Source organism: Oryzias melastigma, linkage group LG20, assembly GCF_002922805.2.
Source record: "Oryzias melastigma strain HK-1 linkage group LG20, ASM292280v2, whole genome shotgun sequence".
In the NCBI taxonomy this organism is placed as follows: Eukaryota; Metazoa; Chordata; class Actinopteri; order Beloniformes; family Adrianichthyidae; genus Oryzias; species Oryzias melastigma.
The window spans coordinates 11,467,939-11,486,037 of record NC_050531.1 but is presented as its reverse complement, the minus strand read 5'-3'; the positions used below and the strand labels follow the sequence as shown (position 1 = coordinate 11,486,037).

Here is an 18,099-nt window from a genome sequence, read left to right as displayed (position 1 = left end):
TTGATAGGTGATGCGGTGTGTCGTCACGGTAACATGACAACATGCCGCTAAGCTGGCACAGACTTTGACTGCAGTGGCAAAGAAAAGAGATATAAATGCTGATCGTCAAATGAAGCATCAGTTCAGAGAGAAAGTTCACTTGTTTTTGTCCAGATGTTGAAGCACAAGTTTGCTTTAAAGAAGTCTGCGAAGTGATACAGAACATTGAGCAATGTGACCGGAACTACTTTTCTGTGTGCATTTTCACTGTGGTTTATCACTTTTTATTCCACACCCAACAGCCAATCAGAATTGAGTATTCAAGCAGACCAAATTTTATTAAATAAATTGTTTTGTTTTTTTTTTTGAAAAATATTTTTTTTTCTCCTTAAAATGAAACATGTAATAATTTTAATGATTAATCATTTTTAAAGGACTAGACTTGCTGCTTTTTTGTGCATCATCAACTGGACGTCATCCACACATTTTTGCCGCTTTAGGAGGTAAATATTGATTTTGTGCAAACAGCTTATATTGAAAAACTTGTTCAATATGACTCACTTTTTTCAACAAACAATAAAATTAGTTATATTTTTGTCCCATTTCCTGCTCTAAATCAAATCTTCCTCTGTGTCTTTTTTTTTTATTTTAACGCTTTTATCAGACTTTAAATTCAGGGATGTCTGCGTTTTAACAAACTAAAGTTGATGGGTGGAAACATGAATTACCTTGGCTCCATATCGTCTGCAATGAAATAAAAGTCAGAGGAAATATAAGGTGCACTACTCTCAGGTTTGAGGTTGTAAAATAATTTGTTTGTGAGGCGCTGTGGATGCAAATAAGTGCTTGGGAGCAGCTTTTTAGCACGGCAAGCTGAAAGACGACTTTGGACAGTTATATGCTGAACAGCGCATTAAAACAGGACTTTGTACCAGTTACCCAGCCTACTTGAGAGAGAGGGAGAGAGAGAGAGAGAGACATTTCACAAAAGCAATTTGCAGGAGCTCGCATGAATATTGCAAATGGTGCCGGCATCCCATTTCCACAATTGATTTCCACCTGCAATGGTTCTAACTCAGTGGAAAAACACAAAACTAGTAGAGCTGCACTTGAATCCTGTTGGAGCAAATCATATATTTTGTCTCTGTATTACAATAATCCTAAAATCAGAGTCTAAGTTTAGGTGACACAGTATGTGTATGTTCTCTTTGCTGTACAGTTTTTTTTAAGTCTCACTCTGTTCCCGGTGGTCTTTTTAATTATGATCATTCAGTGTCATTTTCCAGGTCATAGTTTCTGCAGGGTTGCAGTAGTTCATTAGAAATGTGCTTCCAAGTTGTGAATGGAACATTTTTCGTGGCGCAAGTCTACCCCCTCTTCCCAACATCCACCTGTTTACACTCTCTAGTTTACAGCCCCAAACTCAACATTATCAGTGTAACAAAAATTGTGAACAATATTGTACAATTGTTGAGCCAGATGCCAACTTGGACAAGAAAAACCCAGAAGTGCATGGATCCGGTAATCTACAAGTGGATGCATCAGAATGGACCTACAAGCCTTTTTTAATGGCATTTACTTTCTTCTGTTCCTGATTTACCACAATTTTAATTTAAAAAGTACTCAGAAATACAATTTTTATCTTCATTTTCTTCATATATGTCCTTCATCATCTTTGGTTAACAATTATTATATTGAATAAATCCAATGTGACATAAGTGTGTATTTGTTTGTTTTTTTTTCTATTATCTAAACAATGAATTTCATTATTTTAGTAATGAATTTGAAAAAATTGTTTAATTTATCTGTATTTTTACCAAACCTATGCTCGAAAAAATAAACCAATCATCAGAAAAACGGCTCAAAAACATGTAAAAAATATGATTAATAGTCATCGGAGTGGCTCTTTAACATGAATGTCCTGTTAATGTTTATTTTTATGACACAAAATAGCTTTTCTCATTAAAGCATGTTGCAGAGTGTTGGCAGATGTGAGAACAGCAAAGAGCCCACCGCCCAATCCGAATTGTCGCATGGTTACAGTGACTTGTTGCAGTCGATGGGAAACGTCAGAGTGAATCTACAAGTGCAGACGTGTGACTCAGAATGACTTAAATCTCGTTTTACTTCATCAGCTGAGGATTCTTGGTCGTTTTCCGTGGTCTCCTCCTGCATCTATCGACGTCGCTTCACACTCTGCTTTCAAGTGCAGATGCTCACATGTGCAAATGTCCATGAAAATGAATGGATTTGTGTGAATGCGCGCCTGCCAGTGATTTATTGAGGGCAGTGTGCTGCTCAGCTGTCTCCCAGACTGAAACTCAATAAATTAATGGCCTTCGGTCTCACCGTGAGATGCTCTTCAAAGAAGAGGAGCAAAAGAAGAAGCAAAAGAGTCAAGTTTGGGGTCACTCCAGGTAGATTACTGAAGAGGCAGATAATAATGAGAGGAAGAGAGGGACAAAGGCGATGGAGATGGAGGACAGGATGATGGGTGGAGGTGGAATTGAGGGAGGAAGAGGTTGGAGTGAAGAGGAGAGGTTAGTCTGGAACAAAAAGAGCAATGAGTGAGCAGAAAACTGGAGAGGATCAGCAGAACGTGGAGTTTACATGGAGACAAAGAAGAGTTTAGGACCACCCGGGAAAAAAGAGAACGAAAAATCGAGCGGGTCGGCTATGAATAACGCCTGGGATACCCATAAATAACACGCCACATGCTGTAAAGCTGCAGTTCCTCCTGTCTCTGCAGCTCGCTGTGCGTATGTCATGTGTCAGGAAAGTGGTCCCACTGAGGTAATTGAATGAAGACATGAAATCTATGAGAGAACCAACTGCAGCCGAGGAGGTGAGGCGCAGCTGGAAAAGCAACCGTCCCTTTTCCTTCAAAGAAAAATGAAAGGAAACACCAGCAGAAACCGCGCTGATGGGATTTTTTTTTAAAGTGGCTCGATGTGGTCCTTCACCAGAGCTGCAGGAGCAACAAATGCACCAAAATCTTTTAAAAGTCCAGCTTTTGCCTTTATTTATTTATTTTTTTGTTGGGCATTAAGTATAATCACGCGACCACTGTGAGAAATGACGAAAGCATGAAGGAAAAAATGATTCATTCCCCTTCACTTACAAATAGAAAAGACGCTCAGCTTGAAATAAACGAACTGGAACAAAAATACCTGCAACGCTTTTCCTTAACAGAATGCAAAAACATTAAAAAAAAACATGTAGGGGAAGAAACAGCAATTGACCAAGGAGGCGCTCAAAGTGCTCTGTTTGTGACGTGCTTGAACCGAACTCATGCAGTAAACTACTTCTGCTGTAAAAAGGAAATTGCCTGTGAAAACATCCCCTTGACTGCATCCCCCCCTTAAACCGGAGAAAACAGGGACGTGAATGCTCCTTCTTTAAGCACAGTGTGAATAAACCTAAATACGGTGTAAAAAAAAGAGTCCAAAAAAGGAGTGGGTGAGTGGTCTCTGCAGCCGCCCAGACTGTTAATGTCTGCACTTTTTCTAATAGACACAACCTCCTGGCTGCCTTAAACAATTATGTTTTTCTTCTGGGGCTGTGAGAGTGGGTGTCTGCGTTGTGAGACTGCATCTGGAGGTGATAAAACAGCAGAGAGCGCATAAATAATGACTTAATGATCCCCTCCACCCTTTACTATAATGATGACTTTAGAGTTTTCCAACCCTTGACACTAGTGGGGGGCTGGGTGGGCTAATCCACATGTGGCCTGCAGTTGTGCTCCGCTAAAGCTAACTCAGTGTGCATCTTTGCTTGCCATGCACCCTGACAAATACTAGCTAAAAATGGTGCAAAAGCTTCTTCAAGAGGTTGTCTTTAGCTTAAAAACCCACTTCAATAATTTTTGATCAATTTAAAAATTGTTGCCATAGTTTTTTTTTAATCAATGATTATACAATTTTTAGCCAAAATTTTTTAAAAATATATGTTTGTTTCCTAGGACATTGTTTCTGCAGAAGCAGAATCAGAGGTTTGTTGTAGGCAGTACTGTTGACACAGAGTAAGCCTGCCCCCATTTCCCATCATCCATCTGTTTACACGCACTTTCGCTAGCTTACAACGCATCAAAACCCCAACCCTGCAACCAAAATGGCGAGAAATGTTGGAGTAATTCTTCTTTTACCCTTATTGCTTCTCCCTACCCCAAGGGTGTCAAATTCAATTGCACAGTGGGCCAAAATCCAAAACACACCTTAGGTTACAGGCTGAACAGGATAAAGATTTATTGAACACACAATAACTACATTTTTAAAGCTTTAAAAAACATAACTTTTTAACATAACTATGAATAAAAACAGGCAGGAATATTATTCCAAAATAAATCAACTTAAATCTTAAATAACTTTCAATATTTTAATCTCTGTAAAAATATATTTTTTCACTATTATACAAGTTAGAATTAGGCGCAAGATAACAACGGTCATTAATAACAATAAAATAAAATGATCTGGAGGGCCGGATATAATTACATGGAGGGCCAGATCCGGCCCCCGGGCCTCGACTTTGACACACGTGCCCTACCCCTACAAAATGGAAAAAAGAGTCTTCAATATCGGACGTCATTCCCACTCGATGACGTCATCAATAGTCGCCAGTCACCTACGTTAGCGCAGAGTTGCTAGCACTCAAAAATACATAACAAAAGTTGGTTTTATTACTTTAAAAAGGTCATGCTAAAACCAAAAAGTCATTATTTTGAATTAGTAGTAAACTTCTGTGCTTCACCCACGTGAAGAAATGTGCTTTTTTTGTCACACCTGCAAGCTTTTTCCAACGCCTTTTTTCATCTGCCCCTTAATTAACAACGATTTGAATAAAAAAAATACTTACTTTAATTTTGAATGTGTCTTCCAGCATCAGAAAAATGCCATGAGAACATGTTAAAAATACTATTTGTGAGTGACAGACTGAACAACCTACCTGCTTTTCAAATGTTTGGAAAAAAAAAAAATTATAGTCCAGGCAAAGAAGCTAAAATGTCTTCTTTAAGGTGTTTATCATTTCACAGCGACAGCAGAGGATCCGAACGCCACACTGCAATTAACATCCTTAACTGTAATCATGTGCTGGAGCTAAATATGGACGCGTTCGTGTCATTTCAGCTTGTCGAGCCAAAAGGTAGCATTAATTATTTTGTCAACACGTAATTAGCTTTTGTGGCTCCTGAAAAGTTAAGCGACAACTCCGAATGTCATGGAATACCGAGGAGTGAGAATCAAAGATGAAATGAAGTGAGCGCAATCTGCCAATTATTGTAATTGGTTCAGCTGAACCTGAAAAAAAAAATATCTGGATATCTGGGAGGCTGAGAAATCAAAACTGGGCTATGTGGAATTGTGCATGTTGAATAAGAAAGTCTTAATTACGATAAATGAGGGCCGGAGGAGCAGAACTCCATGTGGGTGGGGAGCTCTGCTGATGACAATGACAGGCTACAGTGGGTTTCACTGTTGGGAGAGTGACCTGCCTCTATGTATTTAAGTGAAACAACTCCATCAGGGAGAAACCGCTGTTGTTTCAGTCCTGTTAACACAACATCAACCATAAAAGAGGGTTTGTACGACAATCGGCTCACTGAACTTTTTCAAATCAGACGCTGAAAAAGATCATTTTTCCACACGAACACAAAAATCTAAATCAATGAGGTAACCTAGAAAGTTTCTGCGAGCAACTAACAATCTTCACACGCACAATTACCTGTTGACAATCAGCTGCTTGCTGATCCTTTGAAACACTTTTCACGCTGTGCACTGCGAGTCACCCCTCCCTTGTTTTTCCCAAAGTCAATACAAAGAAGTCGACCTTGCAGGAGAGGAGCCCCTCTCGGCCTTTAATTGTTGCGGCGAGGGGAGAACTTTTTCACCCTAAAAGCCTTTGGGGAGCAGCGCGGGGCGAAAAATAGATCGGGATGGTGTGGGGGTTCTGGTTTCAAAAGGGCAGAGGTCTATTTTTAATGACAACAAGAGCACTGCAACAAGGTTTTGTGTACAGGGCGAGTCCTGGGGAGGCGCGCACTCTGTGTGGAAGTTCTCTCCTTCACTTTCTCATTTCTGAAGAAGAGGCTTAGCTCAAAGACAACCCAGGATGCTTCCTGCAACAATATCCCTGTTATCCCCCACTTATAATGATTAGGCCCGTGCTGATCTCAGCTTATCCTCATTAAGGAAGAGCAGGCGCTCTTCTTCACATACCTCTTTGAAAGGGCAGCTGGAAAGTTGGGGTCAGTGATGGGGTCACGTCTGGTTAAGCTGAGGTCAAAAAGGCTGAGTTGACCCTTAAGGAGAAAGTGGAACAAAGGAGACTTTTTCCAGACTTCCAGAGTTTTCTGGTTAGCCTCGTCTGGAGGATTTATTTGTTGATTTTCCGACTGTCTTGACAGCTTCTGCGTCTCATCCTCAGTCAAATATATGCAGACTTTAAAAGCCTCTGTGCAACGAAAAAGAACCGAAATGCATACTTAAATATTTGTTTACACTTTGTTGTTTCATTCTATTTTTTTTTTTTTTTGACTAGACCAAGAATCTCCCCACCCATTGAATTAGGAGTCAGCACAATTCTTCGCTGAAGTTCACTGCTCTGGGGATCTCGGCAATACAAGCAGAAGAAAGAAAACTTTCTCTCGTTTCATGAACAGCATAATAAGAGCACTGTACTCTCTAAATAACACTGTAAGTAAAAACAAAATCACTTCTGGCAATAGCTCTAGAATTACTCCATTGTCTTTTGCAGCGGCTGATATCCTTATCGGTGCAGAGCAGTACCTGGCTGGAAGTAAAGCTCCACTCAACCAAAATTTGTCTGCACTTCAAATGACGTCTTTCCTCTTTATGCGTGTCTGCAAAATTACATGAGATCAACATCAGCAACACAAAAAGGGGCTTCTGAGTATTGGCAGAAATCCACCGTTTTTAAACTGGTGGTTAATTTTTCCTCAGTTTATCCAAAGAACAATGAAACATTATACAGACGGAATCAGGAGGGGTTTATTATTCACTGCTGGTGGCTCAGATCAAACCACACATCCTGTATGTGGTTTCACCTTCAGAACTGAGGCCTCATTGTGTCTTTGAGGAGCCAGACTACACATGCACCCGGGTGCTCGAAACAGTAAAGAGCACGACTCTAGAGAGTCTGCAGAGCGGGAAGCTTTCGGAAAACAGAATGCTTTAAAGAGACACGTCTCTTTATTTGACTATTTTTCCTTTATTTATAGCTAAAATAGTCTGAGCTTTCCATTGTTGTGTCACTAACATGTTTCTTTAAATACACTCCAAACCACACTAGTGTCAGAAAATGCTTTTAAAGAACTGACAGTAAAAACAGAGGCTATATGTGGCAAAACGTTGTGTGTGACTTTTTTATGTCAAAGAATAAGCCGATTATTTTTAAACTTTTGGATTATTTTGTCCTCAACCTCAAAGTGCGAAAAGTTACAAAGTGGATCTGAAGGGTGGAAAGATTAAGGAACGGATAAAAATAAAGCTTTTGTGTTGTTTTTTTAGCTATCGTGTAAATTAAATGATTTTTTAACATTTTAAAGCTTTACAATATGCATTTTAAAGACCCAGTCCAGTAAAAAAAATTGTTTTTTAACATGTTCTTTTGGCATTTTTCTCATGAAGGACATATATAAAGAAAATTAAGATTAAAACTGCATTTCCGAGTATTTTTTTTTAGTCAGATTGTCGTAAATCAGGAGCAGGCAAAAAATACAGTTGGAAAAAGCTTTGTAGTTGTGATGCTGTAGTTGCTACAGTAAACACAAGCTCCCTCCTGCATTCTTTTCTGATGCATCCACCTGTAAACAAACAGATTTGTGCACATCTTTGTTTTCCTCATCTGTGCTGGCATCCAATTTAAAAGCTTCTATATTATTTGTCCTTTTTGTTGCACGGCTAATGTTTGGTTGAGGGTGTGAGGGGCTGTGAGCTCGCGGGATAGCAAGTAAATACGGATGTTGGGAAGTAGGGGCGGGCTTAAGGCTGATTTCCACACACCTGTTTGTGGTGTGTCTCTGTCGTGTTGGGACAATATAAATAGAACGTTCATTTATCAATTGGAATGTTTACAGCGCTTCTGTCATGAGTCCGTCTGACATCCGTCCCTCCGAAACGCAAACTTTACGCAGGAGTTCTATTTTGAGTTTGTTGATGCATCAAGAAGCCATAGAACCTGAAACGGGTCCGACTTTAAAAATAAAAACTTCGGTTGTACTCTCAAATTTTATTTTATATTTAAGGTGATGTTAACGAATGTTAACATTGCAGAAAACATCAGCGCCCTTTGACCACGGTCAGTTTAATTTTTGGTAGAACAAAAATATGACACAAAACATGCATTTTACGAGGTCTCTGTGAGGGAATGGGGCCTGACTGCTTGAGTTTAAGACAAGAAAACAGTACAAACTACTCAACATGGGTGCGGCAGGACAAAGCACTCCTCCAGGAGAGAGGGGGAGATGGGGGACGGGCCGGAGACATAACGGAGACTCTGTAAGCTAAGCCTAGTACGATCTGGTGGAGTATTTTGACTGTTTCATTGTAAATTTGATCCATTAAACAGTACCGACCCCGGTGTAGGTCCATAGAAAAAAAGAACACTAGAGTTGGGGCGGAGCTCCTGAAGCAAAAAGTGATGAGGACATTAGAGGGCACCAATATAGCGCTAAGCTAGCAAGTTAATTTTGCTCTTTACGGCGGTATTCTTCATAGCCGCCCACAATCTTCTTTCAAACATGAATTTCCTGTTATCCACTATGTATAAAAAGTAAGGCAAAATGATCTCCATTGTTGTTGCTTTTCTAGTCGTCGCACTACAATGACGCAATGACACACTAGCGGTCTACACCACACCAGTGCCTTGAAAACAAGCGAGTGGAAACGAGGCTCATCTGACAGTCAGAAGACAGACTCCACACAACAGCAGAAGGAGCAGTGTAAATTCGGGGTTCCTCTGGACCAACAGTCCCACCTACAACTCAAAGGTGAGTTTTTTTCAATTTTGCCCAAAAATGGCATAATAATTATTAAATGACCTCTGATAACGATTTAAAAACAGATCAAAAGATGATCAGAGAAGGTTCAAATAGGAAATATTATAGTATATAATTTCACAAATAATGTTGATTTTGTGTGATTTATGCATAAGAACTCGTGTATTTCTTTTTGCAACTAGCAGACAGCAAATATCCATCAAATGAACTCAGTTTTGCGACAAACATTGATATGCGTCAGTAGCATGAGTTTAGACATTTCTGACATGTTTCACAGTCCTGCATGCAGAGTACAAAAAGGCTGAGTGTTCAAGTATAATGGAGTAGAAGGAGCAGAAGAGTGGAAAACTGCACAACCTGAGAGGTGAAAGCTGGAGGGAAAAAAATCTCAAAAATTCCAGACGCAGGTAACTAAATCCACTTTTCTGAACTTTGGTGATGCGTTTATTTCTGTGAGCTGACAGTGAGGGGATGCTGTTGAAATATGTACATGTCCAGAGGATTATGGACGTGAGGAAAAGTTGACTTTTTCCTGTCTTTTACCTGCTTTCTGCTTTTGTCTTGTCTCTTTTAGGGTTGAAAAATTCAGTCAGGCCTTCTCCAGCTGCAGCCCGTCCTATAAGCCTGTGGCTGACAGCTAAACCCAACAACTCAGCATCCAGACAGATGTCTCTTCATGCCTGTTTCCTCATCAATCCCACTATCAGCCCGTCCATCTCTTCTGTTTTCTTTCCTCTGCCTCTTTATTGTTCCATTCAAACACCAGGCACCGCCCCTCGTGTCTTAGAAACTTTAGCTCTTATCTCTTCACCTTTAGCAGCCTTCTTTTTCCCCGCTTTATCTCCGTCCTCTCATCTTCCTCTGTGCATCCTATCCATTCCCCATTTCTCTCTGCGCAGCAGAACTACAAGTAGTGGACCGCTTTATCTTTTAGATACTATCGCAAACTTTCATATAGGGTCGGATAAAAAAAGAATACGGCACGCTCTGTAATTTCATTTTCTCATTCATCTTCAGTGAGAAGCGTCATCTTACAACTTTTTTGAGGATATTGCTCTGATTAGCCCCCTCGTAATATTTCAAAGTAGAGATAAATGTTTTCATTTGCCGAAGATTAAAGGATTTTTCTGTATTTATATCCACTCGCTGATCAAATTAGAGTTTCTCCGGTTGTTTGTGTCGCAGAGACAGATGAAGCTCTGATAGCTCTAAACACATCACATCAAAAGAGCTTCTCATCCAGTAATGATATGATAAAATGCACAGCCATTCAGGAATCAGAAACTTCAACCCAAGAAATGTTTTACTTAGTCCCGCTGATATGAAAAGCAAAGATAGAAAAACGCTGTAATGGGTGTCGCTAATTTAGCTGCAACTATACATAGAAAAGTGGCAAAGTCTCGCAGGAGGCAGTCCAGATTCGCTCTCACCTCACAGGTAGAGTACAAGCTGCAGCCTGAAAGGAAGAAGGTCCCACAAAAGAGAAATATACGAGCTGAGCGCCGCTATCAAATGATCCCCTCATTCACGCTTCACACTCATTCATCTTTCTGAGAAATACAGCTGGGTGACGGCCCAGGAGGAAAAAAGAAAGAGCGTTTCTTGGTCTCTCAGAGGGTGTGTGTGTGCTTGATGACAACTCATGACTCATTTCACCCTTCAAATGGCCCTGTGGCACCTAGTCTGTCAATAAACAAAGAGCAGCAAAGCCTATTCGCTCTGTCTTCTTCACTCTCTCGTTTCAAAATCCTCTTTTCACCTACCCCTGACTCATTACACCCAATCACATCCTCTTATCACTCCCCCCTCATTCTCCACCAACCCTGCAAGTGCAGAAAAACATGTGCAGGAAACTCCCAACTCACAGAAACTTCTCAATAATGGCTGGTGTTGTCACATAAGTTTGACTCCGTCTCCGTTTAACCTTTCAAACCACCGCTGGCTTGATCCCTTGTGAAAAAGAGGCTTTGGGGATTATTTAATCGTGACCCAAATAGAGCCTTCCTCTTCGCCCGGCGCTGGCGTCATGGTTAAAAGACAGATTCCTTTGCTATTCGAGTGGGCTTTGAGGTTGCGGTGGTGAGAGGGACGGAAGCTAATGTAGTGTAACAGGACTGGCGAGTGACGGATGGCTTAGCGGAGCTAATTCCCTCTGACGTGTGAACATGGAAGTGGATGTATCACTCAAACCGCAGACCTTCATTGTTGGATCCATGCAGCAGAAATAATAGAGGAGCGCACGTCGCTCGCCGGCGCCTCACCCGAAAATCAAATTATTTCTAACACCTGCTCTGGAGCTTTTTTCTGCTGTTTGACATGCAGTGTGAAATTACAGCCCCTTCCTGCGCCTGTTTTACAAGGTTGTGTCCCATCAGAGAACTGCTGTGTGTGATTTTTTTGTGTTTTTTTGATCACACACACACAAAACCGCTTCATAATTTAAACCCCTCTTCTCTTCAGATCTCTTGATTCCAACTGGGATCTATAATTCAGGGGCATCATCCAGTGACCTTGACAAAAACAGATGTGGCGAGTCATTGGACTATAAACACAAACATCAACAAGTAAAAGCTGTGAGGAGGGGACGCTTACTTCCACCTTGATAACTTTTATGCAATCTCTTGTGAAGTGGTTCGCTGTGGCTGATAAACTTTCATTTTCTATATAACGGACGGCTCTTAAACCCACTGTGGGAAACAGTAGAGTTGCCATGGTGACATTACAGCATCTCGCTGAGTAACTGTCAACAGCAGAAATGAGAGGTGGAAACGGTGTTTACCCACACCCTGGCAACTTTCTCTACTAGAAATAGACTTTATTGCACAAAAAAACACAAAGATTTTTTTTAAATCAAAGTGAAATTTGAGCAATGCCTAAAAGAAGATGTGGTTGAGCTGTATAAATAGCTGTGGCAGCGAGAGGGACAAAGCCCAGCAGGGAGGAACAGTAAACCTCCTCAACCATTGTTTGCATCACCAGGTTCAGTTGCAAAGAACCATAAATCACCCACTGAGGAGAATCTGTAAAGTCACAGCATTCCCAGCCAATAAACCCCCAATCTCTTCTGTATTTGTGTGAACGTACCCTAAAAACCCATCAAGCTTTTCGTCAAATCAATAAGTAACCAAATGACCTGAAAGAGCACCAAGGGGCCAGAGGGTAATGACTGTTTAGTTTACACGTGCACGACTGTGTCTTTCACTTTTGCTCGTCGTAGGACTGAACCCCGCAGGGGGGGCGCCGATTCACAAAGGTCAACACCAACAATGAGCTTGTCATTCAGTAGGTTTCCATGGCGACACGGTCCACCGAGGTCATTTTCATCACAGAGTTTTACTGGACGGGCGTTTGGTGTCAGCGTTCCCATCACAAAGCAAATAATGAGGCTAATGAAATGCTGCTCTTCACTACATGTGTGAGCGCCGGGATTCTGGTTCCCCGACCTGCCGATGGACGCACGGGGAGAGCATTTATGATATGATTTCTCACTGTCCAAAGTTTCTCACTTACTTTTCTGTTGGGCAAAAGATTCCCAAAGATGATAAATTACACAGCAAACCAACTTCTTCATTTTTTTCTCTCTCAAGCGGATCAAGTTCAACCGAAAAGTTTTGCCAAGAGGCATCATATCACATTATCTCCTGCTTCAACACTTCTCTGACCTCACCCTGGCTTTCTGTATTCCTTCTCCTCCTCCTGCTGCCTCCCCCACTAAGGGATTTTAGTATTCAACACCCAATGAAGTCTGAAGAGCCTCTATCTGGATGGGGGTCACTTACTTCCACCGGTGAGGACGGTGTGACAGGGCGCAGGAGAGGAGGAGAGAGTGGCTCTGGCTATGAAAAATGCTGCCATGATCAAAGCAACATTTGAAATCACCCCCAAAAAAATTCTGCTTCTGTATTTCAATGGTGTGCACGCCTCAGGCTGTAAAAACAATGGGGAACGGGTGAATTAGTTAACAGTGATGTTCACATAAACATACACTAATGAACATGAGGACGGACGGCGCTGCAGCTCCAAGCGCCAGATTTTCTACACCTCATGACAGGATTCAACGTTATTGCACGAAATTGATCATTGGCACGTCTCAATCACTGCCAAGTGGAGGTAAAGCTGCACCCTTAAAGGTAGATTCTTGCACTCCAAATTTAAAAAAAGTAGAATAAAACTCATGTAATAATAGAATTTAAAAAATAAAAGCCTTCAAGGACAGCTGATTGTGCCGTAAATATTAGATGAAGTTTAGCCGAACAAAAGAATATTTTTTAAATGCAGCATGCATTTATCTGCAAAATCGTTTTTTAAAAAAGGAAAATTCTCATTTATTTATAAAATAAAGAGATTCTTTATAGTCTGAAGGTCTTTTACTTGAAGCAAACTAAAGAAAAAGGTTTAAAGATCACTCATGAATGAGCCATTCATCTTGAGAGAAAAGTAGTTATATTTTTCCACCCACAGTTATTAACTTCACTTAAATGATGGCTAGTGAAATATTGCTTTTGTAAATCCAGTGTCTGCATTTAGTGATCCCTAGATGTGGCTATTAAGATATGAGAAGGGGGGGAAAGGAGGAAAAACAAACACAGCTGCGAGTTTGGTGAGAATTTGGATGCTGGTGGTGCCTTCTGTGTCAGCTCCACCAAGTGGAGAGAAGCCATAGAACATGGAGCAAAACTTCTAAAACTGGTTATTTGTGTTGCTGATGTTGTTTTGTGGAGATTTGTGTTCGTTTTTATTAAAATGAAGGGGGATTTTTCATAATTCTGTTGCGTAAAAACGCAATCCGAGCAGGTTAAATGGACTCCAACTGTCTGGAAATGCGTAAAGGTGCGTGGATAGCAGAATTGTTGCATAAAATGGAACACATGTTTAAAAAATGTATTTTAAATGAATTAAGAAATAATAAAAACAGGTCGGATTCTTACCAAGTGAGGTGCCCAACTCCCGTTCATCTAGCACGGAGCGAAGCTGCGAGTCTGGTCCTGCTGAGAGGAGCGGAGATGAACCGGAGAATGAGAAGATGAGCTGAAGAAATATCCTCACTTCAGCTGTGGGAAAACTCTCTGTTCCAACTGCTGAGGCTCCTCAGTCCCCACTGTATGAGCTGCTTCAGCCCCGAGGAGGAGCGCGCTCTGTGCCGGCGGTGGCTCCACGGCTCACGGGTTGTAACCGGACACCGCACTGTCGCGCTGCTGCGCCACACGCAGAATGCCTCCGCTCTGCTCTGCGCCGTGGTGCAAAAAAAGAAAATCCAGCCAGTCCTTGACAACGTGAAACTTTCCCTCAGCTGTCGGCGCTTGTAAGTGGAGGAGAGAAACCAAAAAATAAAAAAAGCACAGCAGGAGGCGGACGGTGTGTCTACAAAGCTGCTTTGAGTTACGGCTGCGCAGCTCAGGAGCAGCGCGCACTTTGCGCGTTCGCTCCAGCAGTGATAAGGGACGTGGCAGCGGCGCGCAGCTGTCCTGCAGGTGAAGGGGCTCGATGGAGCATGAAAGAAATGGAAAAATCTGAGGGGGGTTCACGCTTTACATCAATAATGATATATTCCCCTCTTTCCTTTTTCCCTCCAGTATTTTAAATCTCCCTGCAAGAGGTCAGAGGTCTTGAGGAGCTTTTAATAAAAAATTGTAATCCTGTGTAATCTTTGGAAATAGTTTTAGGCTCAGAAGGACTGTTCGTGAAAAGTTTTAAAGTCTGATAAAAATGTGTTTTTATCTCGTTCTTGTAGCATTTTTCTCATGATGGATGACATATATAAAGATTAACACTATTTATTTGTTCAATTCATTGTGAATCAGTAGCAGTAAAAAAAAATGGAGTTGGAAAACCTATGAACAACAATTTGTTGGTCACTCCATTCTGATGCATCCACTTGTATACAGATAAATCCATGAAAGTCTTTGTTTTTCTGGTTTCTGGCTTAAAACTATAAATCCATTATTGCTCACCATTTTTGTTGCACTGGTAATGTTAGGTTGTGGTTGTGAGGGGCTGTAAGCTAGAGGGAGAGTGTAAACAAAAGGGATGATGGGAAATGAGGGTAGATTTATTGTGCACCAACAGTCCAATAATTTCTTATTATCACATTTTATGATTTTTCACTGTATTAATAATAACTTGATTTATTATTCCATATTTCAACATTTTATTGTTTATTTATTGATTGCTTTTATATATATATGCTTACTTGTTACACCTGTGCTCAGGTGAGCATTTCTGTACTGTTCAGATGGTTGATAAAAAAGGAGGAAGAGTGGCTGGTTATCCCTGCAACACACTCCTGGATAGAACCCAGACCGGGGCCAGCCGGACCGCCGCAGAGCCCCCCAATGCCAGAGAAAAGCAGAGAGCGAGAAAGCTCAGTCAGAAGATCAGCCCCTATGCCGCACCAGGGGGCCCCACCCCAAAGAGACCCCCCGAGCTCCAGACGAGCAGCCCACCACCACATGGGAGTTCTGGGCATCCCTTCATCCGAACCCCAGGCACAAGCCAGGGCCCTCCAAGGGGGCCCTGCCCAACGCTCCAGGCAACCACCCGCCATCCCAATGGGAGGTCGAGGAGAGAGAGAGGCAGGGACTGCCTTCAAAAAGTGGGGGTCCCACAAGAGTTTTTTAAAATATGGCCCGACCAAGCTCACCAACTGATGAAATTTCTAATGAAATATTGCTGCTCTGCAGAAACTATGTCCTAGAAAATTGTAGTTTCTTTTGATTTTGGCTAAAAACTGCATATTTATATAAAAAATAACATTGGAAATTCTTTAAAAATAGATTAAAAATGATCTTTAGTTGTAAATATTAAAATGGACTTGGCTAATTTTGGAATTTCTAGTTTGACTGGCACAGAAAAACAATGGAGACCTGAAGTTTTTTCCTTCAGTTTGGTTATCCTGGCTGTGATTTAACACCCCCACGATCAAACTAGAATAGGTGTCGTGGGCATCGTTCCCATGCAGCGTGCGTCCGTCTTCTTGACAGGCATGATGCAGAGTCAACAACAGCTTGTTAATACGCCCCTCCACTAAACAGCGACGCGGCTCGGTGAACGTCTCTGCTCCCGCATGCCCACATCTACATTCAAAACAGGTCATTTTCATAAAAATGTTGCTAGCCACATGTAGAAAAGTAAAGCTGAGATTTACATTTCAAGTGGCCTCTGCAACTCTGGGGAGTTGTGTGGGTAACCTTTTTCCCCTTCTCTGGCGGTGCAGGGGGATGCAGATGAAGCAGACCTGCTGCATTTCAAAGCGGACCGGAGGAAGATTTAGCCGGCTAAATGTCGGGCAACGGGGAAATAAAACGTTTCTGTGAATAATTGGCTTGAAAACTCTTTCTTTATTTGAAACTTTTTTTTAAAATCCCACGATGACCAAATCTGCAGAGTGGGAGCTTCAGCTGCCTTAACTCGACCTTGTGAGTCAATTTTTTTCCAACAAAAACTCTGAAGGGGTCTTTAAATGTAGTGATTTATGACAGTGAGAACACATGAGAGTCCCAATCATGACAGATTCAACAATCTGAAAGCCACACTCAAGTCTTAAAAGTCCTCTCTCTGGTGTTTATGCAGCAGCCATTGTTTGCCAATTCCTGTTTTGATTGCGGGAAAGCAAGCATGAGTTGCCAAGCAACCACTAAGCAACTTGGCGTGGGAGCATCTTGCAGCGCACGTGGGGCAAAGTCACACCTGTACATCAGATCTTGTTGCACTGTTTCGGCTGATGATTCCACAAGACGAAACAGTTATTTTTGACATTTTTTGTCTTTTTGTTGACTTTTGAATTTGTTCTGTAAACGGTGATAGGATGCTAACATCAAACCAAGCTCAAAGCTTCAGTGCCAACCCGTGTCTGACTGTAGCCAAGACCCCATATTCCCTCTGTCAAACAGGCCATCTGTCAAGCTGCTCCTCGGCCACATTAACTCCCAGGTCAGCTCCCACCTTGCAAACACAGCTTGCATATCATCCAGCCACAGGGACATGCAAAACACACACCGATCCCTCCAAAATGCAACATTTTCACACGCGACAGCTCAGATTCCACGAACTTCAAGTGACCGAAGACTTCAGGTGAGCTGAAGACACGTATGGTCCCCTCCCCGAGAGAATATGGGTATTTGGAGAGGACCATGACTATGAAAAGATGGTACGGGTGAGAGAGATGACCCAGCCAGCTGTGAAAAACTGCAGTCATTCCTCACTCTGAGCTCCATACCTGCAAACTCAATGAGCCGTTCCAAACTGCAGCAGGGCCAAAGCCATGCAATTTCTCAGGCTTACTCAGCCTTACCGGGCCCTGCGGCGGCAGCATCTAGGGCCTTGTAGCACCAGGGCAACGCAAAGTCTACATCCCCCGCCACGCTCCACGGGAGGACGGATTGGACAATGATGCTGTAACTGTCAGAGTGTCTGAGGGAAGGCATGTACGACAGGACAGGAGCTCATTTTAGACTCATCAAAGTAACAAGTCAGCAAAAAAGGATTATGAACCGATTAGGGAACATTTTCCAGACTCTTCATCCAAGAATTGGTGCACCAAACGGTTAAATCCAAGTGTAGCAAGCACAAGTTCATGTTTTGCTAAAGCTATCAGAATTTGTAGTTGATCAAATTCACAGCATCATCACTCTGTCACTTTGTCTGTCGCTGCAGTCAAGACAAGAAATGTGTCCGATTTCAGCCAAGACTTCTTTCTGGGAAGATCAAACTATCAGGTATCTGGAACACGACGGTCAATTTGCTGGAGGTCAATATGTTATTTTTTTTAACGGAATAGAGCTGAGTAAAGTCTGTCACATTAGCAGGGAGTTGTTTGGGTTTGATGTGTGCTTGGTTGGCACACGGCTCCTTCTGGATGTAATCTGATGACGGCTAAAGCCGCTGATTCCAAAAGTGTAGACAGACTGATGCTTTTGCTGTGAATCCACCACCAGATAAAAATGAACTTTATTCATGAAATGTTAATAGAAGACAAATTAGCAGCCCATCATAGTCATGAAAAGATAAACTAACAAGTGGTTTATTAATCGGAGAAAGTTAATGTCTGTTACAAGATAATGAGCACATCTCTGACAGGTTTCTGTTGAAAATACTTAAATACTTGTGAT

At 41.7% G+C, this 18,099-nt stretch overlaps 1 protein-coding gene across 4 annotated transcripts in view; it reads right to left on the bottom strand.

Moving 5' to 3' along the window:
* sema5a (sema domain, seven thrombospondin repeats (type 1 and type 1-like), transmembrane domain (TM) and short cytoplasmic domain, (semaphorin) 5A) overlaps positions 1 to 14,585 on the bottom strand; it is a 195,204-nt gene extending 180,619 nt beyond the window's left edge. For 2 of the 4 annotated variants that reach the window (XR_002920047.2, XR_002920046.2), the window contains exon 1: positions 13,921 to 14,585. The gene's annotated coding sequence lies outside the window, so the exon portion shown is untranslated. The remainder of the gene's footprint in view (positions 1 to 13,920) is intronic. The other 2 variants (XM_024279532.2, XM_024279531.2) reach the window with 2 other exon arrangements.
* Between the last annotated feature and the right edge of the window lie 3,514 nt (positions 14,586 to 18,099).